We start from the raw sequence: 27964 nt of genomic DNA on the forward strand, positions 1-27964 counted from the left end.
ATGTGTTCTTCCATGTAACCCCATGGCCGCCCTACGACGTCCTAGGCTTATCCCTATTTCAATTTGGTAAAACAGAGACCCAAGATCAAATTACTTACAAGAGGCAAAGAAAAAGTGAACCAGTGGACATTGGATTTCAAGTCCATACCCCTTCCATCTTCCACGGCCTTGTCTTCAATATGGGGTGTTGCAGATTGAAATCCAGAAGACTGAAAACCTCACTTCTCCCCATGTGTTGATCCTCTGGCTTGAGTGAGAAAGGAGAGTTTTCCCTCGAGAAGACACTGGCTGGTTTCATCTGGCCTTTCCAACACCTCCCTTTCAGTGCTATGGGAATAGTGTTGCCTTTAGCCCCCACATCATCCCGGTCCCCGGACTGGTGCAGCCAATGGGAGGCTTCATGTGCAGAGCAAACGCAAACACAGCAGTCACCATTGGAGCAAGTCTTTGAAAAAACACATTTTTCTTCATCTGTGTCTCTTGAGAAACTGCATGTCCTGCTAACCTTTCCTTTGCTGCTTCTCTGGGCTGCAGGGGACTGCCCACAGCACCACCTCGCTCAATCTGTTTCCTCTTGCCAAAGCGTTTCTTGCATCATTGATGCCTGTTGAGCTTTTCTGTTCACACGTCACACTTCAAGACAACTTCTTGCTTCCTTGGTGCCCCATGGACAGCTAACCCCATCCTGTACGAGTAAACTGTCACAGAACAACGCTTGGGGTGGCTGAGACATAGACAGGGGGTCCTCACTGGAAAGTCTGCCTGTCTCAGCCTAGACCTGTCATCAGTTGACCTAATTGAAATTGAGGCACATTAATAATAAGATAAACAATGGGCCAGCACATAAAAGGGAGACTTTAGCTATCATTTAGAAATAATTAAATAAACACTAGTTTAATGATTAGGCTCAGTATCTGAAGCAAAATCTCTTAGAAATAGTTGTGCTTACAGATGCCCAAGGGTGACTGACGACAGAAGAGAGCCACTGTGTGTCTCTGGGATCACACAAGGAGGCGTAGCAAGGGCTTTGTGATGCCCTCTCCTTTCCTAAGTCACTGTGGGAAAGCCATTTGGAGCTGACCGATAGCACTTTAACCAAAGCACTAGAAATATACCTGTGACTTCACCACTGCAGGAACTCTCATCCAAGTAGAGGTTTCCCCGGCACGGGCTTGGGGAAGTCCACTCCTAAGTTAGGATGGCATCCTGAATTGATGTCTCTAATGAGCCTTTGTTCACACCGGCAGGGTGGCCGTGATGATTACATAAGATGGGGTGTGTGCACCCACTTGGGAAGTTTCTCCATACCCTCACCCTCCATTGCATGCCTTGTCAGCGTCTCCTCCACGAGGACAGTTAGGTGTTCTGTAGTTTTCCCTGGATCCTTCTCTGCATGTTTATTTTTCACGCAGCTGACACAGACTTCCAAAGAACAGAATGGGCAAAATAAAGTTGACTTGACTAAGCACTTGCTATCAGTGAGGCATTGCACCGAGGGCTCTATCATCATCTGATTGTTTCCTACAGGCAATGCCATTATATCAAGTTTACAGATAGGAGACTAAAGCTTGTGGAGATTACCCTGCTTGAGTATAGGCAGCTAGTAAATCTAGAGCCAGGATTCAACCCCGATCAGTTTGACTTTGAAAGAAATCCATGTCATTTTCACTATATAAAGGAGAAACCTCCAATAATGCACATTTTTACCCTTATAAGATAAGACTTAGAAAATGGATGTTTCCTATTATGCCCTGGAGGCAGTATAAAATCCTGCTGTGCTTTACAAGTCCTCAGATGAATATTAAATTGAGTTTGATTAAAACTTTGTTCAAAAAAAAAAAAAAACCCATTGCCATGTTCCAACATTGAAAGCTAGAATTCCTAGAATAGCTGGTGCCTTCCCATCAAATAAGAGCATTCAGTAGAGACGAGCATTAAGGTCCTGGGCATTCCAGACAAAAGAGTTTTCTCTGTGATGAATATGGGGAACATGAGACGGAGAAGAGCTCACAGACTGTGTTTTGAGAGCCGCTGGGAACGTAGTGATGACTAGTTCCTGATGATGGGTGACGGTTGACTTCCGGTCTTCTGTTCGCACTGATGCATGAGTCACTGTGGCAGTAGAAGGAGCCCTAACCCACTGGTAACCTCCTCTCCTACATTGGGCTTCTTGCTTGATAAGGAGGAGGCTTGAGTTCATCCATCCATGAGTCGAAAGATCTTCTCTTGTTTGTGTCTGTTACGTCCACTGCCAGTTCCCTCCTTTCCCAGGAAGGAACAGCGAAGGGATTATATGCCCATGTATCACTTCATTGACTCAACACAGAACCCCCAGGCTAGGAGTTATTTCACCCAACGTCTAGATAAGGAAACTGGGGCTCTGGAAATTTAAATGACTCATCAAAAGCCAAGAATCCTGTGGGTGGTGAGGCCAAGCCTAAAGTCCAGGCATCTCATACCCTGGCAGAAGCTGGGGTTTTGCAAAGGCCCCGGCTCTCAGTGTGGAGCGCCAGCCTCCAGGGAACTCTGCCTGGTGGGCATGGCCTCCGATGGCATGTCCTTGCTCTGCCTCCAGCCCCTGACTTCTGCATCCTTGAGAGAAGGAGGCTGTTACTTGTACCATTCAGAATTTTACTTTTTAAAAAAAAAAATAGTGTTCTTTCCCTCAAACTTTATAAATAAGGCAGAGGGTTGAAAGATGGAATGTTAACAAAATAAACACCTCAGAAATAAATTAACATTTTATATTGCGCTTCATTTCAGTTTCATGAGCTCCAAAATAGCACTTCAAGTGATTAATGTTTTCTTCATGAACTGTAACTAAACCCAAGTAAGACCTCGATCTTTTCTCTAAAACGTCTTCTTAGGAGATTGAGGGTCATTCATTTCTAAAAGTAACACTTTGAAACCTGCTGTGGGCAGCTCAGGGTTGTGGGGATAGTGTGGGCTTTGGTGTCAGGCAGTTCTAGGGCTTGGGTCTCAGTGCTGTGATTTTCTAACTGTGTGGTTCTGAAAGAATGAGCCTTGGTTTCACATTATAATATGGGGATATTAATGGTAACAAAGAATTATTCAGGGGCACTTGGTGGCTCAGTTGGTTAAGTGTCCAGCTCTTGATTTCAGCTCAGGTCATGATCTCATGGTTTGTGAGTTCAAGCCCTGCATCAGGCTCTGTGCTGTCAACACAGAGGGGGATTCTCTCTCTCTCCCTCTCTCCCTGCCCATCCCCCAGTCTTTGTCTCTCTCTCTTTCTCTCTCTCTCAAAACAAATAGATAAGCATTGAAAAAAAAAAGAATGATCCAACCCCAAGTGTCAACAGCATGGAGGTTGGGAAACTCAACTGGGAATTGGCTCTAAGTCTCCATATAAGAAAAGCAGTTATCTTGCTGCAATGACCATGAAAAGAGGCTATCTGGAGGTGACTTGAGAAGACCACATTGAGAAGAAGCCTTAAAATCCCTGGAGAGAGCCAGAAAAGCCCAGTCAACCTATCACCCCAGCTGAGCCCAGCCCACAACTCCCAATGAGCAAATCACTATCAAGATTGGCAGAAAAAATGCCCAGCTGAACCCAACCCAAGTTATAAAACCATGAGCAAAATTAAAATGTTTTTGTTTGTTCTGGGGTCACTAAGTTTTAGAATGGTTTGTTATATGTCAGTAGATAAGGGAAACATCAGAATCCATTAGAGAAACTATAGCATCTCAACCAACATCAAATCAGTAGGGGATGCCGTGGTGCCTCTTCAGGTCTCGGGCTCTCACCCCCCAGCTGCTGGTAGCCTTGCTGGCTGACAGTTCTCTGCTGAGCACCTCTCCAGAACTAGCCTTCCCCTGCAGAGAGTCACCTCACCTGAACTCACAGTCCCTTCCCTGGGGCAGCCCGCAGGACATGGCTAGTCCATGCACAGGAAGAAAGTCCTGGTGCCTCTGCTTTACAGCAGAACAACAACGAAGGGTCATCCCGGCTCTAGAGGTCCCCAGGGCTGCTGCGAGACTCTGCCTGTTAAACATGTCCCTCCACTAGCCCCAGCTTCCTTCACCCCCTGCAGGTCTTCACCTTGAGGAAACTGGTCAAGAATCTTCCGCATGCAAATCTCCGTCTCAGAGTCTGTTTCCTGGGGAACCTGACCTGGAATGCCTTCCTTCCTCCCTTCTCGAAGTTTTTGTCTTCAGACTTGCAGGACACAGGGTAATTTAGCCGAGAGCACCACCCTTGGACGCAGACTCAAGCCATGGCTTCCGCTCCATTACTGGTTTGTGCTCTCTCTTAAGGCTCAGTTGCCTCAACGATAAATAAGCAAGAATCCTTGCCCTGAACCCAAAGAGAGATTCAAAAGTTTAACTGTAACTCTGGGAAACATATAAATAGCAGAGAAATACAGGGAAACATATTAATCTTTACTAGAAATGCAAGAAGTGCAAATTAAATCCACCTTGAGATACCATTTTACACCGACTAAATTAGCAGAACAAAGTAAAAATAAATTCAAATATACATTGCTGGTGACATTATGGTGAATATGGGGTTCTCTTAATCTGCCAGTTGAAACAGAAGTTTCTTAATGCTGGAAGAAAGCACTATGGCAACACAAGTCGAAGCTGTAAATGTGTCTCTGCCCTCTGGCCTGTTAATATGGATGTGTCTGCTCAAATTTGTGTAACAGAAGATTTGGGATTTAAACTCTGATCTCCTAAATTTTTACTAGCCTGAAAAACATACCTGTGAGTAAATAAATATGTAGTGGATAACCAGAAGCTAGAATGTAGAGTTGGAGTATTGGGAGGGTATATGTTGTATAAGAAAAAAGAGCAGTCTTGAATATTTACAGTATTTCTCAAAGCTTGCTCTTCTGACTGTCAATAATCCAAAGCGCCTAGGGCATTACTGATAGGTGCAGTCCTGAGCCTGACCCCAATCTCAACAAGCAGAGTTGATGTGAGTTGGGCCTGGGGTCATGCATTTTGAGTAGATTCTGCAGGTGTCCTTGTATCTCCCAAGCGTGATGGTCCTATATCAAGACCGTTCCCTTATGCCTTTTTGAGGGGTATAGAATTAGGAGAGATATTATCTTTTTCAAATTTGCTGTAAGTTTTTTTATGTTTTCATAATTTTTAGGTGAAAAAAATTATAATTTTCCTTGAGCACTCCAGAGAAAAGTCATTTTAATTTCAGGTGTCTTAATAGTCCCCCATTAAGTACATAGCTTAACCTCATCTATGTAGGTGGGTTAAATATCAAGAGAGAAAAGCCTTACACTAAGGAAAGGTCATTCTTATCATTATTAATCGTCCTGGTAATAGATATTTATGATGTGTATAAGAATCGCCCATTATTAGCCATCCCAAAATCGCCTTGGGTTCTGCATGGAGCACGCTTCTGGTTCCCGGCTTGGGAGGTTGAGATGGCTGATAGGTGGTTGGAGATCTGTCCCTGGCTTTAGGGAGAGCTTTTCTGCATGTCGAAACAGAGATATTCATTCCCAAAGTTTAAAAACACTGTGGCCTTAATCTGCAGAGGGGAACCACACGTGCGAGACAGGCATACTTCAGAGTGGAATAGGGAAGACAGGCGGAAACATTATCTTTTGACCATGTCACCCCCTCCTTGCCTTGTGGAGTCATTAGCACAGCTAAAATAACTGTCATAAAACTAATATATATTTCTGCCTCAAGAGCTGACTTCTGTGACTATTTAACCATGAGCTAACACAGCAGACTTTCTGATCTCTTGAAGAACATGTTTTTCTGGCTCTATCAGAAACAGTTTGAACTTCAAGTTCTGTATTAGAAGGATATTGGTTAGGGAGATTTTTCAAAGGTGAGCCCTCAACGCCAGTGTTTGTGCACCTCATTTCCAGGCCAGTTATCGATTGGAAGGAGCGAAAGAGGATTAGAAGGCAGACACGCATGCGCATACTCACACGTACATACACACACACACACGCGCGCACACACCGTGAGAGATCCTCACAATGGCAAATAATTAATACAGTGAAGAAATACTACCAGGTTACAGAAGGCAAATATTGATGCTGATGAAGTCCAATGAGAGAGGCGGGGACTTCCTCTTCTGTCTCTTGTGTCTGCAGAAAATGAAACAAAAATCTGTCCTTGTTTTCATGTGAGCTGGGGCCAGGTCACGGGGGAGCTGAATGGCTATAGGGACTGTGAGTTCAAATGAAGTTGTGTAAACCTTGGAGTCCAGAGAAGTCTCCAAGGTTTTAGTTCTCCTAACAAAAGCTAGAGTGGCTATAAAAGGACATTCTGATTAAGAGTGATACCTAAGATTGAGATCTCACCAAGTGGATTAAGATAAGGAAATGAAAAAGATGGAAAAGGGTCTTCAACGCAATCTCAGGCTTTATTTCCTTTAAATCTTGCCCTATTTGTACGAGCATTTGAACACTGCCTCTAACGCTGCTGGTTAAGATAGCTCTGATGACGTGTCATGAACAAAATCACAATTTGACTTTCATATTAAACTATATACTTGACTGACAAAAGTCCTCAAGATTATTTTTTGAATTTCTGGTAAAATGTCAATCTAGTGATTTCGACCATGGATCTCGTAAGTAAGACCCTGCTACTCATCTGAAAACCTCCCCCTTCCAAACTGGCAGTAATCATGGTAGAGTAGGGCTGAACTCTTTGGGTCATTTAGCTCTACGTACATGTGTGTATGTCTTCTTCTCCTCCTTCTCAGAGAATTCGGTGTTATTTATAAATGTAGATTACTATGATACAGAATTCTGAAAACATAAATTCTAACTGAATACAAACATCTGTTAAAATGAGGGGGCTATGAGGATCACTTATTGACTTTTTTTCTGTGCGTGGGTATATATTTGAAATGTTTTCCCACCAGAAACACATAGCAGAGAAATTATCTGGACCAAGACATACGTAAATGTATGGTAGGCGTGTGTGTGTGTGTGTATCTCTCAGGTAATAGATGATAGATGTTGTATAAGGATCAGCAAACTTTTCTGTAAAGGCCCAGCTGGTAAATACCTTCAGCTTGGCAGGCCATATGGTGGTCTCTGTTGTATCTACTCAAGTCTGCCACGATAGCAGAAAAGCATCCATAGACAATACATTAACGATCGGATGTGGTTGTATTCTAATAAAACTTTATTCACAAAAACAGGTGGTGGGCCAGAACTGGCCAAAGTTTGCCAATCCCTGGAGAATAGATGAAGCAGTGTATCGTTCGCATTGTCTTTTCACACTCATGTTGCTAAAGGAGAACCTGAGATCCAGAGAAGTGAAGTGATTTAGTCTAAGACACACAGCAAAGCCAGAACCAGAATCCAGATGTCCACGATGTTCTCTTGATCCCTATAACACAGAGTGGAAGCCAAAGTGGCAGCTTAACTCCACAGGCAGAGGAGAGGATAGAAAAGTAGAACAGAGAGTGACAATGCATGCAGTGATCCACCCCCACCCCCACCCCAAATCTCTTTTTCCTGACAGTAATTGGAGCTTGTCTGTGTTTTGACCATGTTTTCATGTTTGCTTGGTTTTTAATGGGGGCAGAATCACTGGGAAGGAAGGCTTAGATCTTCCACTCCCCCAGCTCTGTGTCCTTGAAGCAAGTCACTGCCCCTCTCTGGGCTTCATTTTCTTTCAACTGTAAAATGAGGGGTTTGGTGTCATGAATTTGGACTCCCATTTCATTCTCAAATGGTCCTTCAAGCGCATTCCTTCCAGTTCAGCCTTTCCCCCATCAATCCGCAACGATTCACAAGTTGCCTAAAACTTGCTCAGGCCTTGGCTGCAGAGAGGCCCTAAATTGGTCGCCCCAGCAGGATGACCTCCAGTTACATATTTCTGTGTTCGCCAGGCCCACTCACTTCCTTCAGAGCATCCCGGGAACCTGATGACCTCATTGCTTCTTGGGCCCAGAGTTGATTACCATAATAAAGGTACCCACCTGCTCACAAAGCCTTTCTGTTTCTGGCTCCGAACTGCTGAGCTGGGCATTTTACCAACTCAGTAATCTTGCTTATAGATTTATCTATCCCTTTAGAACCTCTACCCCTCACTGAACTTCTTCACAGTAAGCAGTTTTATAACCAACCATGCCCTGATTTCGGCACATGCGAGGCACGACGAGGCCCTCCTGTGGACTTGTTCTAGGTGAGTGTGTTATTGCCACTCGTTTGTATATTTTTGCCAAGGACTCCAATTGTCCTTTCTCCACTCCAGGACTCCCATCCATTTCAATTCCTTTTAGCTAAAGTCTAGTTACATTTTCTTCCTTGAAAATATCGTGTAGGAAACAGAGTCCTGGACTGAATCTGGAGACCTGGGCTAAAACGCCAATGGCATCACAACCTATGATCCTCTAGGTCAAGTCCTGTAAGTTCTCTCCAAGCTCCCCAACGAAATCGTAGAGAAGGTAACCTTTGCCTAATTCTTCACTGTCCATGCGATGGGTCTGTACTCTGGTTCTGCGTTGACATCACCTGGGAAGTAAAAACAAAACAAAAGAAACCAAACCAAACCAAACCAAACCAAACAAAACAAAACAAAAAACCCTCCAAATTTCTGAGCCTTCCTGGTCCTGCCTCCTGCTGGATCCTGAATCAGGATCCCTGAGGCTGGGGCTCAAGCACTGAGCATGACTGAATTCTCTCCAGGTCATACTAATGAGCAACCAGGCTCTCAAGTCACAGGTTTTAATGGCCTAAATCATATTGATATTAAATCCCCTTTTAAAAGGGGTTTATTGGGATCCCTGGGTGGCTCAGTAGGTTAAGCGTCCGACTTCAGCTCAGGTCATGATCTCACGGTTTGTGGGTTCGAGCCCTGCGTCGGGCTCTGTACTGACAGCTCAGACGGAGCCTGGAACCTGCTTCAGATTCTGTGTCTCCCTCTGTCTGCCCCTCCGCCACTTGCACTCTGTCTCTCGCATTGTTTCAAAAATAAATAAAGCGTTAAAAATTTTTTTTTTAAATAATAAAAAGGCCTTATCGGTGTGGGGTACTGTTATTTTTGTCATTATTTCACTTAGTACTGAATGTTGTATACTAACATTCTGTACAAATAAATCTCAAGTGAAATAAAGTGAATACATGAATAAAATGTGATACTGTGATTTATAATAAGAAATAGATATTTGGTTTTTTCCTGTTTCTGGCTCACAGCTCCTCTAGCCCTTTAAATTTCCAGAGCCATAAGAGCAGGGGAATATCTTTTGTTTAATTTGGTCTCTTGTCCTTTTTTCTTGAAATCTCCTCAGAGGTATAAAAATGAAATGGGTGTCTTGTTTACATCAAGCCTTTTCAACAATAACTGAGTTAGGTTAATGAGGTGACTTTAGGAATCCCTAAAGCTGGGGATGGGGGTGATGACTGGCCACCCAAAGCTTGTTGCTGGGGGACCAGCCATATGATTAGAGAGTTGGAATTTTCAGTCCCACCTCCCTGGAGGAGACTGAGTTCAAGTACCTATGATTTAATAGGTAGTCAGTGATTTAATCATTCATGCCTGTGGAATGAAACCTCTATAAAAACCCCAAAGGACAGGATTCATAGAGCTTCCAGGTTGGTGAACAAGTGGACATTTGGGGAAGGGGGCCTGCCATAGAGTGGATGGAGGCTCGGAGCCCCTTCCCACATACCTTGCCTTGTGCACCTCTTCTATCTAGCTGTTCCTAAGTTGTATCTTTTTACAATAAACTGGTAATCTGGTGAATAACATATTTCTCTGAGTTCTGTGAACCACTCTAGCAAATTAATCAAACCCTAGGAGGGGTTCATTGGAATGTCTGATTTATAGCTAGTAGATCGGAAGTATAGGTGACAATCTGGATTTGTGACTGGTGTCTAAAGGGGATAGGAGGAGTCTTGTAGGACTAACCCTTAACCTGGGGGATCTGATGCTATCTCTAGGTCGATAGTGTCAGAATTTAGTTGAATTGCAGGACACCCAGGTGGTGTCCGAGAATTGGTTGGTGCAGGAAAGCCCCCCACCCCCATTGGAATTGCTCTCAGAATCATATGTGGCCTGTCCTGCTGCATATTTTAGTTCTTGGAGGTTTCCCTTGAGATATACAGACTTTCTAGATTAAAATTAGGGTCAGGTAATTTAACCACCCAACAGCCCCACAGGACCAGATTAAATGTGCTGCCAATTTGTTTAATCCTATGGAAACCCTGAGAGATGAGGTTGGTGGCCCCATTTTTTAAGCGAAGCAATTAAAGCTTGGGAAGGCACATCACTGTAGGGAAGGTCCCGTAACTGGGAAGTGGGAGTGTTGAGACCAAACATCAGAGTCAAGGGTTCATTGCATTAGATTTTAGCTGCTTCCTGATCCTACCATGGAGCTTAAAATCCCACCGTTTCAAATCGCAGACGACAAATGGGTAACACTAATGACGGCAGTAATATCGTATTATCAACTCTTCAAGACGCTTTCACTTGTTTCAGAGAATCCTCTGATTGAAATAGCAATCTCAGGTGGCTGCTACAAGGTCGTCCTCCATTTAAAGCTGGGTACGGTTTCAAAAACTTCAAAATCTCCCAGGAAATGAATGCTATCAACTCCTAGTAGCTAGGTTCTCAGGCTATCCCATAGCCTGCACCACGCTGAGGAGGAGGCTGGGTTAGGGGCTGCTCAAGATCCCACCATGGGAAACATAAATTTACGAAGTGACCTAGCTTTTCCACTCCTGGGTACCTACCCAAAAGAAATAAATGGAAACATCCGTCCAAACGAAAGCTTGTACACAAAACTTCATAGCTGCCCCAAGCAAAAAACGAAAATGAAAACCAAACCAACTTCATAGCCACGTTATTCACTATAGCTAACAAGTAGAAACAACACAAACGTCCTTCAACAGATGGACAGGTAAACAAAATGTGGTGTATCCACACAATCAAACACCGTTTTTAGACTTAACAAGGAGTGAAGTACCCATACATGCTGTAGCATGGACACATCTCAGGGGACATTGTGCTAAGCGGATACAGCCAGATGCAGAGAAGTGCCTGATGTATCATTCTGTTTATGTGAGATGCCCCTAAAAGGCAAGTCCTGGAGGTCAAAAAAATGGACCAGTGGTCATTTGAGACTAGAAGGTGGGAATGGGTTAGTTACAAAAGAGTACAAGGAGGATCTTTGCGAGCTGTTAGAAATGTTCTAAAATGCAATTGTGGTCATGGTTGCACCTCAGTGAAAGTTTACCATGAAAGAAATCATTGAATTTCTCACTTCAAATGGGTAAATGTTATGGTGTGTAGATTTTGTCTAAGTGTGAGCACGCATGTGTGCGTGCACGCGTTAGGAGCCTGCCGGAAGTAAGACGGCAAGGTTACGGTGGTTCAAAATTTAACTTCTCCTTTACTCACTAAAACTTGCTGGCAGAACGTCAGACCTCTAGCCCATGGAATTGCACGGGAATCCAGATTGGGGAGACATGTTGGAACCAAAGTCCATTCTGAATTTATAATGAAGAAACTGACCTTCCCAGGAACAAGAAGGTTTACATCGCCCTACGAGAGCTCACACCTTCTGCACTGAATATCTGGCAGGTTGTTGGCCATCTGGAGCCCACTCTCTGGGCATGGTGTAAGAACCTGGGGTGATCAATAGTATCACGGATGGCTCACACTGGCCACTGAAGGGGCCCACGTACCAAACCAGCCACTTATTGCAGATGCCCATTTATGGTCCAGTTTGCTACTGTTTCCCAGATTCAGTGACTCTCAGCCAGGACATTGCAGGTGAATCATTGTCAGGTCTCTTTCTTTCTTTTTCTTTCTTTCTTTCTTTCTTTCTTTCAGAGAGAGGGCGCAAGTGAGTGAGGGGCAGAGAGAAAGAGAGAGAGAGAGAGAGAGAGAGAGAGAGAGAGAGAGAGAGAGAGAGAGAGAGAGAAGCAGGGCTTATGTTCACCCGAAGTGGGGCTCAAGCTCACCCAATGTGGGACTCGAACTCACGAACTGTGAGATCATGACCTGACCCAAAGTCCGATGCTTGACCTACTGAGCCACCCAAGTGCTCCAGTCTATTTTTTTTCTCCCCTTTAGCCTACTCCAATCAGAAAACTCACTTCTGTTCAAGCAGACTTTCTCCAGCCAGAACACTGTTTCTTTGTTCATATGTATGATGACGTTACAGATTTATCTTCTCACACTGTGGTGTGATTATGCTGACCCACTTTCCTGACAGGAAGATGTGAAGGTGTGACTGCAGGTGGCCAGCCCTCCTATTATCTCTCAAAGGCCCTGCTCTCCTAGATTCTGGAGATGCCCAATACTCCTGTAGATTGGACACAGGGTATAGACATTGGCTTGAACCTCATACACTTCTTATTCTCTTAAATATGAGTTGAACAAACAGTTGCCTTTTCTCAAAGCGGGTTTAATATTGGAATGTTCCTAGCATCTCCTCTTAACATGAAATCCCGATCTCTTAAGCCACTGCTGCTCCTTCCTCATGGAGTTGGATACAAAGGCTGGGATAGAACTGGGTCATCAACATACTCCAGATAATCTTAATACCATTGCCTGAGAAAGTGGGCAACTATGGGGTGGGCCGCCCTGACATGTATAGGCCACATCGGGTCTGCCCCTCTCCTATGGAACTGCAGGGACTCCGAATAGGGACTTAGATGCTTGGCACTGGAGAGACTGTCTGCATGTTGCCAAAATAATTAGCGAGCTTTGGCTGCTTGTTGGGAAGGGTCTGCCAGCCCTGATCCCAACCTTCCCTGGACCCGTAGCTCTAACACGAGCCCCAGCCCTAGACTCAGATGACCCCCTTCTTAAATGTGATAAAAATACCAAGCACCCGGCATGATGGTGGCATTTTTCCATCAGTAACATTACTGTTTCATGCTTAGCACCATCTGTAACCTCATCCCAACCATGATGTTGTTAATCTTCTCTTCGGATTTAATAAAAACTTATTTACATTTGTTGAATGTCTAGAGTATCCCATGTCAGAATATTTCTCATCATTGTATTCGTTGATCTACCTGTAAATTTATAGATGCTCTATACATTCCTCCCCAAAGGCTAAAAAATTAGCTTTTTATCTGTGTTCTGTCATCTGCCTATTTATATCTAATTCAGGGTTTTTTAGTATCAGCACTACTGGCATTTTGGGAAAGACAATTCTTGGGGGTCTGTCCTATTGTTATGGGGTATATAGCGTAATACTGAACCTCTGTCCGCTAGATTTTAGTAGCACTCACTACCCAAGCCTCTGGTATCAAAAATTTCCCCAAACAATGCCACACGCCCCCTAGGAGGAAGGGAGAACAAGATTGACCTATTATCTATTCATTTCTCTCTATTGCTTTTTTCAAGAAGGTATGGAGTAGACATTATCACTCCCATTTTACAGCTAAAGAAACTGAGGTTGAGGGTTTAGGTGACTTACACAAAGTTATATAAGCAGTAAGTGGTGGTGCTGGGTTACGAAGTAAAGTTGCCTTATTAGAAAAGGCCATTTTTTTTCTAGGATGCTAGGCCATTTTAAATTAAATGCAGTGTTATGCGTTTTATCATCAATGCCATTTTTCTCCTTTATTCTCAACCTAAAATCATTTCCAAAGTTAACTCTGACTCTCCACACAGAGGTCTTCCAGCCCAAACCTATGTGAATGTATTTATGCTCCAAACCTTCACTCCAATCCTGTCTTCAAGTCAAGATGAAACCGTATTTCCAACCTCAGTTCTCCAACCAGTGCTTTCTAAAGTCTGTTTTCGTGTCATCCCACATGATGTGGGCTGGATCTCAGCCTGGAAGAGAGCCCTGCAGTGCCGGTTGGTTAACCGAGCAGAAGTGAATAAGCCCATTTACGGCCGGGACATGTATATTGTTCCATCCTAAAGAAAAAGAAAGCGTCAGGTTCCTTCTCTGGTGAGCCAGCAAGTAAGTGGGCATACAGACCGTTGGCTGCCACAAATCCCCGAAGTTGGGATGCATGGGAATTCCAATAAAAGAAGGCTTCTATTTGTACTTTCCAGTGACAGGCTGGAACTTATAAATGTAACTTCTGGAAAACTGAGCAAATGGAAAAAGGGGCTTTAACCGATCAGTTGACTTCTCGGGGCCTGATGTTTTGGTTCAGCTCTTACAGAGTGGTTTTCATTTCTGCCACAATACTCTGATGCTCATTAGATGGCTGACGGCTTCTGGCCTCCATGTCCAGAATTTAAACAGGGAGAGGTATTGTTTTATGGCAATTAACAGTGATGCTTGGAAGAGATGGCAACAAGCTGAAAAAAATTAATTGAAGATTTAACCTTCAAATAAAAATACTTGGACCTTAGGCTTCCATCTGTAAGCAGCTTATGCTGTCTGTGCATATTCTGTTATATTATTTAAGTATTTCCTACACCATTTCTGATTAATACAGCAGTGCTATTTTCCAGTCCAGTCTCCTTAATAAATATATGTGTCAAATATCTATTTCCTCCCCTGAATGCAAAGACTTTTAATTTCCCTTGTTTGCATGTGCTAACTGGTTGTGTAACGAGATTAACAGCTCTGTCTTCTTTTTTCTTTGGCAGATTTTATAAGAAAAGCCGGTGGGCTCCGAGACAAAGTTAAAAAGGTGTCTTCTTTAATTTTGCATATTGTTAGCTGCAGTCCGGTTGCTAATGTTTGTTTTGTTTCCATCTGTCAAAAGCAATCCAAAATACGTTGTGTTTGTCTTGAGTTGGCTCAGTTAGTCCTCCGCTGGAAACGGTTCTGTCATTTCGTGTTTGGTTAAGGCCCCGATTCACCAGCGCCCGTACGAGGGCCCATCTCTGCCAAAGGCTGCCAGTGCACGTTTAATCCAACTTCCTGGGAAACGTCGGCTTGACACAGAAAAAAAGAGAAAGGTGGGGTCGTGCCCTAGCAGAAACGTTAATTTGGAGCCAGTCCCGTCTCTGCAGTGGGTCCTGGCCTGATCCTGGAACCCTGTTCCTGCGGAGGTAGCAGGGCCCCACTAACTGGTCACATGGGGAGAGCGGCTTTGTCAGTGTCAGCATGGGACCGCCCCCCAGACGTGCTGCCTCCACGTGAGTCTGACAGAGTGTGCGCGTGCTGGGGCTGCCATAATAACAGAATACCACAGGCCGTGTGGCTCGAAGAACAGACGCTTCTTTTCTCCTGGAGGCGGACCGTCCAGGAGCTTGGTGACGTCTGGAGCAGTTAGTTTCTCCTGAGGTCTCTCTCCTTGGCTCTCAGGTGGTCGATGATCATCTTCTCCCTGGGTCTGCACATCATCTTCCCTCAGTGCCTGTATCTTCTCTGTGTCAGAATTTCCTCTTTACAAGATCCCTGGTCACATTGGATTAGGGCCCACCATAATCACCTCATTTTAACTTCGTGATGTCTTTAAAGACCCCATGTCCAAATACAGTCACATCCTGATGCACTAGGGGTAGGACTTCAACATAACACTTCTGGCTTAAAATTTATTTATTTTTTATTTTTTTTTAATATTTATTTATTTTTGAGACAGAGAGAGACAGAGCATGAACAGGGGAGGGGCAGAGAGAGGGAGACACAGAATCTGAAACAGGTTCCAGGCTCTGAGCTGTCAGCACAGAGCCCGACGCGGGGCTCGAACTCACGGACCGTGAGATCGTGACCTGAGCCGAAGTTGGACGCTTAACCGACTGAGCCACCCAGGCGCCCCTAAAATTTTTTTTTTTTTAAATATTATTAGGCAAGAAGGGAAAGATCTTAGGCCCAAAAATGTAAAAATGGCCAGTCTGTAACTAACTTCTCTCTCTCTCTCTCTCTCTCCACTCTTGCTGTGTGTGTGTGTTTCTCTCTTTTTCCGCTCTTACTCTTCTTGCTTTTCCCCTTTCTCTCTCTGTGAATAAAAGCTCTAGCCACCATCTCTATTCAGTCAGCGTGTCTCACAGGATGTAGTCTTTTGACTCCGAATGTATGCAGTTCAAATCCTGACTTGACCTCTTATGAGCCACATGGCCGGGGTCAGGTTGCTTCAGTTCTTTGAGTCTTAGGTTCCTCATCTTTAAAGTGGAATTATAACCACTACCCCAGCTGATTTTGTTTTGTAAGGGTGATAAGGTGCTTCTGAGGGGACCAGTGGCACACAAGGTTTGGCAAGTGCGAATGTTCTGTCCCGAGTACAGACAGTGGTGAGTGTGTTGCAATAGAGATTTAAAAGTAATAACACAACTGACTTTTCTTTTTAATGTCTATTTATTTATTTTGAGAGAGAGAGAGCAAGAGAGCACACAGGCAGAGACAGAGGGAGAAAGAGAGAGAATCCCAAACAGCCTCCATGATGCGGGGCTCAAACCCATGAACCATGAGATCACAGCCTGAGCCAAGATCAAGAGTTGGACACTTAACTGACTGAGCTGCCCAGGGGCCCCGACACAACCGACTTCTTAAACAATGTCACTGATAAAATACCCTTCATTGGGGACAGATGGCTTCCACTTCCAACCCATCCTCCCTTGTATGGAACAGAAGGGCACTATCTTTATTTCTACCTATTTCATATTAAATACATGTGTTTTTTTTTTCTCTCTGTCTCCCACAAACACTCACTCTCTCACACATATACACACACTCTCTCTCTCTCTCTCTCTCTCTCTCTCTCTCTCACACACACACACACACACACACACACATACATACACACTCACATCTGTGTGTTGAATTTAGTCATTCACAGGACAGCTTAACCAAAGGTATTTCACATGGCTGCACATCTTATTTTGAATTTATTTTACTCAGAAATTGCCAAGCCTTATATATACATGAGAGAGAAGAGTCATCATTTATTGTTGTTTTAAAAAAGAGAAGGTGTTCTGGGCTCTGGTTACAGCCTTCCTTCTCTTGGTTAAATCCCCTCAATTCCGTCAGTCAGCTTCCAGGATCAGGCCCTGCCAGAGGACCTCTTGCTATGAATTAAAATCAAAATATCCAACAACTGACCCCAGAAGAAGTGTGTGTGGCTGGGCTCATAGTTTTTATTTTTCCATGCCCCTTTCTGAAGTGATACCCCAAACCCCTGGCAGCTTTATATAAAGTAGCTACTTACTTAATTACTATATTACTTAATGAGCTGTTGTCTATAAACAGAAAAACAGAGAGTTGGTTAGTAGTGCTAAAAACCAAAAAAAAAAAAAAAAAAAAAAGCGACAATAAAACACAGGACTCTGAATGGTACATTTCCTGGTTTGGGTGGGAGACATCTGTCTTCACAAAGTATCAAAACGTCTGAACCCTTGGTGTAAATCATTAAGTCCTTCCAGTGAATAGTCCACATTGGGATTTTACAAAGTAACTTCTTCCGTCTAGATCTTTGACCGTGGGAGAAATAGACGGTGGTGTGCATAGTGCCCGGGGCATCAGGCAGTTCTTAAAATGGTAGTTACAACAGCCATTTAATAAAATAGAGATACTTGATTATATCATTGTAAGTGAAAATAAGAAGCAAAGTATGTTCTATAATGCATGTTAAAATGCTTAATGGTAAAAAAGGAACCCATCTAATAAATATCCAGTAACGTCTGAAACTTAGCACAATCACACAGGAATGCATCTGGAAAGAGCCCTCTTCCGTGAGGTGGGGAGTCGGCCTTTCATCTGCTCTGTCCTCATTGAGTATCAGAATCTGTCTCCCATTAGTCTGAGCCTGATTTGGATTTCTGTGATGGACAGAGCGTGTTGTATGGGACTTGGAGGGTAGAGGGTGTGGTTGAACTGAGGATATCATAAAGGAGTCAGAAGGCAGGTCAGCATGGTTGAACTCAATCTGAAATGAAAATTTTATGGAGATATTTAGACGGTTGGCATACCCATGATTCACATAACCTTTGAATGTTACAAAGCAGGGCCTGGATAAAAACTTCCAATTTCCTCCAAGACATTTATCTGTTTTTTCTCAGTTTGTTCATTTTCGCTATCCAAGCTCTCTTCTTCCCATGCCATTCTGGACACATGTAGACTTGTCCCAAGGTCACATTTCTGTGGGGCAGGCCGAGGACTATGGGATGCAGGATTTCCTAGGTTCCTGCAACTAGAAATAGTTAAATTCATAGAATGTGAACAACACAACTTATTATAAGTCATGTTCTAAGGGCATTCTGCTTTCCTCCATCGTGTTCCACCATATCCAGCTACTTCTCTGGTTTGTCTGTGCACCTGCTCTGTTTTCTGCACCCAGATATGGTTCAGTTCCTTTGATTACCATGGGGTGTAGTGCTGTGGAGGGTGTTTGGTAGCAGCAATTATTTTTTCAAAATGGGAAAATACAAATAATAAAAGGAGTGTCTCAGCTACAGGGGTATAGTTTTCACGCCTCTTCCTAAATACCATGATTTGACCCTCCCAGTAGGATTTGGCTGATGAATCCCTTTCCACCCACAGCCACAAGGCTCAACATTGAGAAAAGGGCCTGGAAGGAAACATATGGAGATGTTAAATAATGGCTGCATTCGGTCCTGGGATTTGGGGGCTTTTTTGTTCCCTTGTTCTCCAACTGTCTTTTAGGGACTTTGACCAAACAAAACAAAACAAAAAAACCTGTAACAGTCACGATAATTTTCATGTGCATACCAAACTCCTTGACATTATATGAACTAAATTCTGTTAATTTCAACACTTCTCACATATAAGGAATTGAAATAATTGAAATTGAAATTTACAAAGAGGACTAATAAAAAATTCCCCTTACAATCATTACCATATGCTGGATGCTGGTAGGAATAATTTTCTAATCTAATAATTTGAAAAATATATTTGTAAACCAATATAAATAGAAAGATACAGAGAAGATTGTCCATAATAAAAAAAATGTGGGGCTGTTTCACTCCATCCCAACCTTTATTTAATCCCTCATTTATTCATTCAGTCTTATATATGGGCTAGGCCATGGGATTCACTGGGGAAGTAAGTACATAGTCCCTGTCCTCAGGGGGTTTGTTGTCTATGTTAATTTCCTATATGAAAAAATATATCCTTGGATTTAACAGATACTAAACTAAAGTGAGTGGAGAGAAAAAGCAGTAGTTTGCAGAAGTGTATTTTGCATGTATAAAGTATGGAGGATGAAATTTTATTCTCCACTTCACCCACTGCACACACATACACCCTTCCCCTCCCCCCCCCACACACACTTTCACACTCTCTCTATCTGGCTCAGAGACTCAGGATTTATACCAATCATAAAAATAGTCATTTATTTAAAGCACTTATTCTTCTGGAAGGGCCAGTTGACTCCCCCATATCTTGCTCCATCCCACTGGTGCCTAGTCAAAGGAAATTCAGACAAGCAATGAGGGTGAACAGGGCCCCCTTACATCTCAGGGACCATAACTCCTATATGGAAAGGGCTGTGTGGGAGACAGGAAAGTCCCTGGCAGCAGTGCTGACAATAACCGTGACTTCTGTGTTTCATTGATTCGTTGGTTTCACGTGTCAGAGAACCAAACAGATGGATTAGGAGAGGATCTCACCTTGGTCCCGCAGTACCTGAATGGAAGAACACTCCTGCGGACGAGCAAATCCGTGTGGAATCATTCAAGAACGTTTATCACAAAACAAGTCAGTGGTAGTGAGTGGGAAGTACTACAGTACGAAAGAAAAATAACATCACCCCGAAAATCATTTGTTGTAAAAGTTAGGTGTGGAGGAAACATAGAGAGTGTTTGGTAAAATACGGGAAGACGGGTCCTAAAACGGTCTTTGGAAGCTATTTCAAAAATAACACAAACATATGAAAATATGAAGCTCAGGATACAAGAAAAGATTGCGAGAGTAATAGGAGGTAAATGGCTCCCTACCCACAGTTAAGACAGAAATGATCAGAAAGTCAAATCCAAGCTGATTAGGATAAATTCAAAACATGTCCGCTAAATAGATCCCTCCTTCCCGTTTTCCCTTCTTGCTCTCTTTCTTACGTATTTACTGAGCATTCAATATGTGTCACAGGAATACAAATAAAAAGATGAGAAAAGGATAGAGAGGCAGAGAATGGATATAATACACATAAATTTTCGATATTTCTGAAGATTAAAAGAGCAATGGAAAGAAAACAATCATCAAGGGTATAATTAGATACAATTTTCTAAAGCTGAAAGGATCCAAATACGGAGATCAAACATCCCCACTGTATTATAAGAAGAGATAATGAAAAGAAGATTTACACCTAGAATACCATAGCAAATTCCAGAAAATAGAGTGACTGGTACAGTGTTTTCAGAGAAAAACATGTGACTCAAGAATGGGAAAACAGCCAAATGCCCATTCGCCGGTAAGGGCCAAAAGCAAAACACAAACAGAACAAAAATCTCCAGAAAACCTACACAAACACAAAATGAACAAACAAACAAACAAAAAACAGGTTGAAAAACTTTTAAAATAGGTTTCCCCTAAAATCTTATTCAGTGGGGGGAAAGAATGTGAATATGAGTTACACACACTGATACTGACTTGAAATTAGAGACTCAAGAATGTGAAGCCAAGGTATGAAAAGGATGGTTACAAGCAAAGAAAAGAATGAATATAAAGTCAAAAACTGTAAATATCCTTCTAAGTTGAATGCAAATATAATTCTTCAAAGAGATGATTCTCAATCGTCCAGTACTAATCTAATAGGAAATGGGCTTATGAAAGGGAGGTGAAAAACACAAACTCACTACGTTGCTCATCTTACAAGGAGGTGAGAGTTGATGTGAAATCTTGTGAATCAGAGAAAAAAATGACACAAATATATAAAAGCAATGCGGAGCAAAGCAAAATTTGTAAAACAGCTCCTTCCAAACTGCTGGGAAAAAAATAAGCAAAAACAAAATGTAGACCAAAAAAATAAAAATGTGGTTAAAGAAGGAAATGGTCAAGCAATATGAAAAGCTGATATAAAACAAGATGATCAAGTCAGTCAATAATAACATTAACTGATTCTCGTCTCTTAGTTATTATATGCCAAGAATCTGCTGTCGGCACTTTTTATGCACCTCATTGAATCCTTTTTAATAGATGAGTAAACTGAGGCACAGGTGTTTAAGTACATCGACAGTGCTTAGAGCAGATTTCTTGGCAGTTAGTATTGACCCTGACATCTGGCATTGCAGACAGGCAACGTTTTTATCTAAGCCTGCCTTGGGCAGAGAGGATGCTACCTAAAATCTAGAAGATCTTATAGATAGTTTCCTGCGATCTTATCCCCCTGCCAACTCAACACTGTTACAGCTCCACTGTTAATATTGAGAGTACAGGAGAAGAGGGCCGTGGGAAGAAAAATACACGAAGAAGTACCTGATTGATAATATTGTTATTGTAAACACTGGGATTTTCCCTAGGAGTCACGTCTTACGTACCTCTGTCATTTTGCCTATGTTTTCAGAGTGCCCAATGGCTTCTATAGCCTAGAGGCATGCTTGCTTAAGCAGCACATTCTCACCAGCAGGCAGGAGTAAAATGATGTGAAGGGCTGATAGTTCACAGCTCTGCATCCCAGAGGAAACCACACAGAGAGAGGTTCCTGGACGGCCCGGGAGAGGCTTCTGTTGATGTTTTTAGACCCTTTTAAAAGATTCTATATAATTAACAATATTCTCCAACAATGAGAAGACCAAACTTCTCTTATTATGTTCAACAGTAAATTCCCACCTGGTGTTACATACAACTCAAAGACAAAGGACGTTGGAAAAACTGGATAAAACACATTACCGAGGAAATGCAAAAACAGAGAAACCAGCGCTGACAACATTGGTTTCCAACAAACTTTATTCCAGGCCGAATAATATTAAAGGAGACAAAGAATGTCATTTTACAATCCACAGTGAAGATAAAATAGTCATGAAAATTTATATGCTGAATTACATAGCATCAAAATATATAAGGCTAAAAATGTTCGAAATAAAATGGGAAATTTACAGACACATGTTTGTTTTGGGAGGCTGAGACATATCGCTCTTATCCTTGGCAGGGAAGAGACTCAAAATACATAAGTACATAGACAAATTTAAATAAAATAATAACATTCATATTTTAAAATAAAAATGTTTCCTTAGGCTTTCATGGAAGATTGATAACAGTTGCTCTTATGCTAAGCCATAAGAATAAGCATGATACATTCCTTATAGGGGGTATTTTATAAGATCAACTCTCCAAATTTAATGTCAGATAAATACAGATGAAAAATAAAAGTCAAAACAATAATAACAATTAAAATTCCCCTCTAATTTTTGGTTAAAGAGTAATGGGACCTAAGTTAGTAATTATTTAGAAATATTTTTAAAGTAAGAATATTTTATTGTAAACACAAGTTATAGTTCCAAAGCTTTACTCCAAGGCAAAGTCATAACAGAAGTCAATTCTTTAGTCAATAAGAAGTAATAAAAGTAAATTAATCAGTCTCTTTCAGATGTTAGACTGAGAACCCAAAACCCCTGGGGATACTAGGCAAATACAAATGATGAAGATAAGAATAGAAATAAACCGAAATAGGAAATAATTAGAAAATAAAAGAACTAAGTTAGCCCATTGTCTAGGTCTGTCTGTCTCTCCGCCCTCTATCAAAAATGAATAAACCAATCAACTAGATCAATTTCTTATCATCTTATTAAAAAATAAGAATCACCATTTATCCTTAAGGAAAATTAGAGACTAGATCACTCCAAATATAGAGAAGGCTTAAAAATAAGAGAATGCAATTAAAATGTACAAACTCTAGGTCAGTACTTTAATAAAATTATTGATACAGTTTATTAGGGAAGAAATAGAAATAACTGAAATTGGCTAAAAAAAACCCCCACAACCCAATAATTAATTGAAGAGACCAATTACCATGGAAGAAAATGAAAACATCCTGTCTAACGTGGCAGGCAATTCCATTGATGGCTTCTGTCATACCATTGAAGATCAGATCGTTTCTGTGAGTCATAAATCACCTTAAAGCACAGGCAAAATATGAATATGTACTTCTAAGTTAGTAATATCACAGACTATATTTGATATAACTTTCTTTTTTAAACATTTTTAACATTTATTCATTTTTGAAAGATGAAGGGAGACAGAGCATGAGTGGGGGCAGGGGCAGAGAGAGAGGGAGACACAGAATCCCTGTGAATCAGCACAGAGCCTGACGCAGGGCTCTGTCTCACAGACCATGAGATCATGACCTGAAGTCAGATGCTTAACTGACTGAGCCACCCAGGAGCCCCTATTTGATACAACTTTCAATCAAAATACAAAAAGACAAACTAGCAAAACAGCATACATTGAAGAGTGTAGGACCATATATTGTTGGGCTAATGATATGGATTGAAAAGTACATTTTCAAAATCAAACAGATTCTATTGCTCAAAGAATCTTTGGGAAAACCAGTCTCTGAATCCACCAAGTCATCTATCAATCAACTCTATCTACCTATCTTGCTCTCTTTTCCACATGTGTATTCCTATGCACATACAGTACATACATGTACTCCTGGGTCCTCTATCATTATTTATGCTCATTCTGTATAGTACATTAATGTAGTTATTCAGGTGTTTCTGTGTGTAAAGTCATCCTAACGTGTTGATCGAGGTACACATTTGCACAAAAGCCTCGGAAGTATCTGTAGAGTGCCAGTGTGCTAAGGTCATTGGGCTTTTTCTGGATCCATTCACAAAGATGGGGTAACTGTTGTTTTAACAGACCTGGTACCTCTTGTCTCAGTTGTAGGAATAGTTGGAAGGACTAGACGTGAGGATTAACATAGGACATTTCCTCTAAGATTCCTGGGATGGCCCCTCTGCCGCAGCCCCAGTTGTTCTCAAATTCAGTAAACACCTGGGCTTGTACCTTCTTCGAAGCTTCCTTCCCAGAGCCAACCATAGCTTCAGGGATGCTGATGGCATGGTCTCTCTCAGCTGTTTCCTTGCCTTGAAATTTAGTTTAGACAGTCATGGGGCAAGGAGACACAGGATGCCTCTGTGTAGGCAAGCAGGTTACTGCAGTGGGACCACCTCCTCCAGCCAGGCTGCCGGACTCTGTTTGCATGCAGGGCTTCCTGACTGCATGCTTCCATCGTCTTCTCTCTCCAACTGCACAGGATGGGCTGAGAATCTGCTTGCAGGGTAATCAGTCATTTGTCGCTCTGACCACTCAAGGACAAGAAGAGACTTTTATGGACAGTTTTTGTAGTTATACTGAGATATGTGAGAGCCCTAAATTTTAAATACAATAGCCACACCTGATGGACGGCAGGAGGGCTCTAGTTGTTCTGGGAGCCATACGTCTTAGCTCTTCTGTTGAGTGCTTTACTGGGTGTTGTTGTGGGGGTGATATCATGGACTTTCTTTCTTTGCAAAATGAATAAGAAAGAAAAGGAAGGAGAAGGGGTGGGGGGAGGGTCAGGAGTAGGATCAGGACCCAAATAGGTGTGCTACTTTTCTCTTGAGGGAAATTTGGATAAAGGAGCCACCACGATTCAGCATTCACCCTGAGTAAGAGAGAAGGAACTTTTGTTTTCATGCTCCAGCCAAAGACGGAAGAGAAAATAAAACAGAACAACTGATGAACAAACAGAACTAGTTAGTGTTTCTCCCTCCAGACTGTGAGGAGTGGAAAGTCACCTTAAACCCTGAGCCGTGAATCCTGACTCAAGGAATGTGATACATGGAGCTAGGGTTTTAAGAGGGATTTTGGAAAACTTTGAGTTCAACTCCTCACTCAGGAGAAAGATGCATCCAAACCCCTTGACAAGCACGTCTGTCTGCCTCTGGGTGAATTTATCTCAATTTGACCCCACGTGTGCACGGAGTCAGAATTCACTGCCTGCCTCTGGCCTCCAGGATGGGGGGAGGGGGTTCTGACTCCTCCACCCCCAAAGTGAGCGATAGTGGTTAGTTATGCTCTAGCTTACTTCTGGTTCTAGCTTCCGGTTCTCCCTGTCACTCCTGGGGGCTGGGGCAGACTTTAAATCCTGTATGGTCCTGAGGGCACTTTGGGTGTAGACAGATTCATGAAGAGCAATTGCTTGCGAGGCCCTGGAAGGTTAGAGAAAAGCAAATGCCCCAGCTGAGGTCAGGTTGAGAGAGACATGAGAAGGTCAGTCCAGAGCAGGAAAGGAGAGCATACTCAAGTCGTGCATCTGGAGGGGGGTTTGATAAAGGCCTTCTTTATAAACATGTGCCTGGGTGTACAGAAACCCCAAGGGGGAGTGCAGTGCCCTGGGACTAGTAACGGTGTGGGGAGGGGTTGTTATCCTTGTCACCCTGGGCCTATAAAGGCAAAGAGAGGGAAGGTGGACAGTATCTGGAAGGAGAGGTTGGCAAGAAGAGGGGTGCCAAGACAGGAGCCGTGGCAGTTGGAGCCAACTTGAGGAAGATCTGCACAAGGGGGACGGAGAAGGGGGGTGAATGATAGAAGAAAAGGTACCGTGACCTCACTCGCCTACCCCTGCCGAGTCTTTCCTGCGGGGCTCCTCGCTGGCCACACCCAAAGGGATTGCCAGAAGCCAAGTGAGTCCCTTGGTGCAGTCCAAACAGGTCAGCCCCACAGGACACCAGAAGCAGAGAGGAGGGCGAGGGCGGTACAGCACTGTGTGGGTGGGGGTTCAGAGTTGCTCACAAATGGAGGCATGGGGAAAGCTGCAGAAGTTCTGTGACTTTGACCTGACTGCTCCCTCCCAGCTTCATTGCCCTTATACATCACAGTGATCGTCAGTGTGAGAGGGAAGAGGTGGGAACCCATTTCCCATCTCTGCTCTGCCCTTTAGACAGATGAGGAAAAGCAAGGCTTGGCCGCAACCCCACGCTGCCTCCCATGGGACAAGACACCGATTTCCAAGAGCAGGCTCTCTCTGGATACACACCGGTCAGGTGTCTCAGACTCAGGAATCACAGAAACACGTCTTGCAGGACCAATGATGCAGGTTCCCCTCACTGGGCTAAAAGACTAACAGCAGCTCGTGAAACCCCATCTGGCTATGGTGCACGTACCAGAAAATGTGGCCATCTCTTCCATCATTTGGTTTTAGTGGAGACTGTTTTCAAATGGAAGCAATCTGTCTTTCTCATGTTTGGGAAGAGTGGTTATTAACTATGAGGAAACTGTCTCCAGCAGTAGGTCAATTAATTACTGCATTTTAAAGCTGCTTCGTGAAAAACAGCAATTAATTTCACTACATTTCTGGGTAGTTCTTCTGCAAACCTTATCCATTTGAAATCACGTTATCATGGGCGGATGTGGAGACTTGATTATTTCTGAGAGCTTTATAGGAGATCATATTCTTTTTTTATTTTTTTAAGGACTGTGGGGATAGAATTAGGTTTTAATTATCACTGGCACCTTTTCACTACTGGAAATGACTTGAAAACAAGACGGAAGAATTTACACCAAAAGGAGAGTTGATAAATACTCTGAAAGCCTATTTATCTAAACACATCTTCAAGTTGAAATGCCATCTGATAAGAAAAAAAAATCCAAATATAAAATGGGACATTTCTGTTTACTTACTAATATTCTTTGTACTTTTCTGGTCTAATTGGTTACGAATTCCATAAGCTTTTTTTCTGGGTGAGAAATATCAAAGGGACTATTTTCACCTGTTCCTTGACCTTTTACCTCAGCCTCAGCTGCATTATCTTTAACTGGGTTGGACCCTGCTGCCCTCCTATTTGGTTTCATAGGAAGCCACAGAGAACTTGACTGGCTTTGGTCCAGAGGGCAGTGAGCAATAGTTTTTCACTGCCGTATATTATCTGGCCGTGGGAACTGGCCAAACCTGGGTTTAGGGACTAAATATAAGTTGGGCATTTCATGCTGACCTTGCCAGACTTTTCTGAGGGTGTCTGATTTCAAGCAATTCTTATAGGTAAAGCCCATGGTTTCTCAACCTCAGCACTTTTAACATTTGGGGCTGGGTAGTTCTTTGTTGTGAGAGCTGTATTATACATCGTCGAATGTTTAACCGCATCCCTGGCCTCTACCCACCAGATGCCAGGAGGAGCCCTCTCCCCTCAGTTGCGATGATCAAAAATGTCTCCAGATAGTGCGAAGTGTCCCCTGAGGGGCAAAATCATCCTTAATTGAGAACCACTGGTATAAATACAACTATTTACGATTACAGAGATAGATTGAAAGACTATAGGTAAATATACATGGACATATGTATACATAGCTCAATAATAAAGGTTGTTTTTGGAAAGACTGTGAATCAGTGTTCTCCAAAGGAACAGAACCAGTAGGAAATATATACATATGTGCACAATACATATATAAACCTACATACACATCCATCCATACACACACACACACACACACACACACACACACACACACAGTTGCCCTTTGCACAATACAGGGATTAGGGGCCCTGTCACCCTGCACAGTCGAGAATCCTCATGTACTTTTGGCTCCCCCCAAACTTTTAATACCTACTGTTGAGCCAGAAGCTTTACTGATAACATAAATTGTCAATTAACATATTTTGTATGTCATATGCATACTATATTCTTACAATAAAGTAAGCTGGAGAAAAAAAGTTAAGGAAATCATAAGGAAGAGAAAATGGATTTATTGTACTGTATTTATCAAAAAACAATCCACTTGTAAGTGGATCTATACAGTTCTGGCCCTTGTGCTGTTCAAGGGTCAACTGTATATGGAGATTATAGGAATTGGCTCATGTGACTTTGGAAGCTGAGAAGTCCCACAGTCTGACATCTAGTTCTCCAGAAGCCTGAGAAAGAGGACCACCAGTGTCTGAGGGCAAGAAGAGAGGGATGTCCCAGTTCAAGCAGAGAGTAGATTTTCCCTTCTTCTACCTATTTCTTTGACTCAGGCCCTCAGCAGATTGGATGAAGCCCACCCACTTCTGTGGGGAGTTCTTCTTTAGTCTGCTGATTCATACGCCAATCTCTTTTGGGAAGCTCACAGACATACCCAGGAATAGTGTTTCACCTACTCCCGGCATCCCTGAGCCCAGCTGCGTTGACCCATAAGATGAACCATCACACCTTGTGATGTGTCTTCAGG

The 27964-nt window shown here is 42.7% G+C and overlaps 1 long non-coding RNA gene across 2 annotated transcripts in view; it reads left to right on the top strand.

Moving 5' to 3' along the window:
* The window catches only part of LOC113604322 (uncharacterized), a 732424-nt gene that overhangs the window by 508896 nt on the left and 195564 nt on the right, over positions 1-27964 (top strand). For both annotated transcript variants that reach the window (XR_008293730.1, XR_003426185.2), the window contains one exon: positions 14530-14573. This is a non-coding gene — a long non-coding RNA (uncharacterized LOC113604322). The remainder of the gene's footprint in view (positions 1-14529; positions 14574-27964) is intronic.

Source organism: Acinonyx jubatus, chromosome E2 (assembly GCF_027475565.1).
Source record: "Acinonyx jubatus isolate Ajub_Pintada_27869175 chromosome E2, VMU_Ajub_asm_v1.0, whole genome shotgun sequence".
Taxonomy (NCBI): Eukaryota; Metazoa; Chordata; class Mammalia; order Carnivora; family Felidae; genus Acinonyx; species Acinonyx jubatus.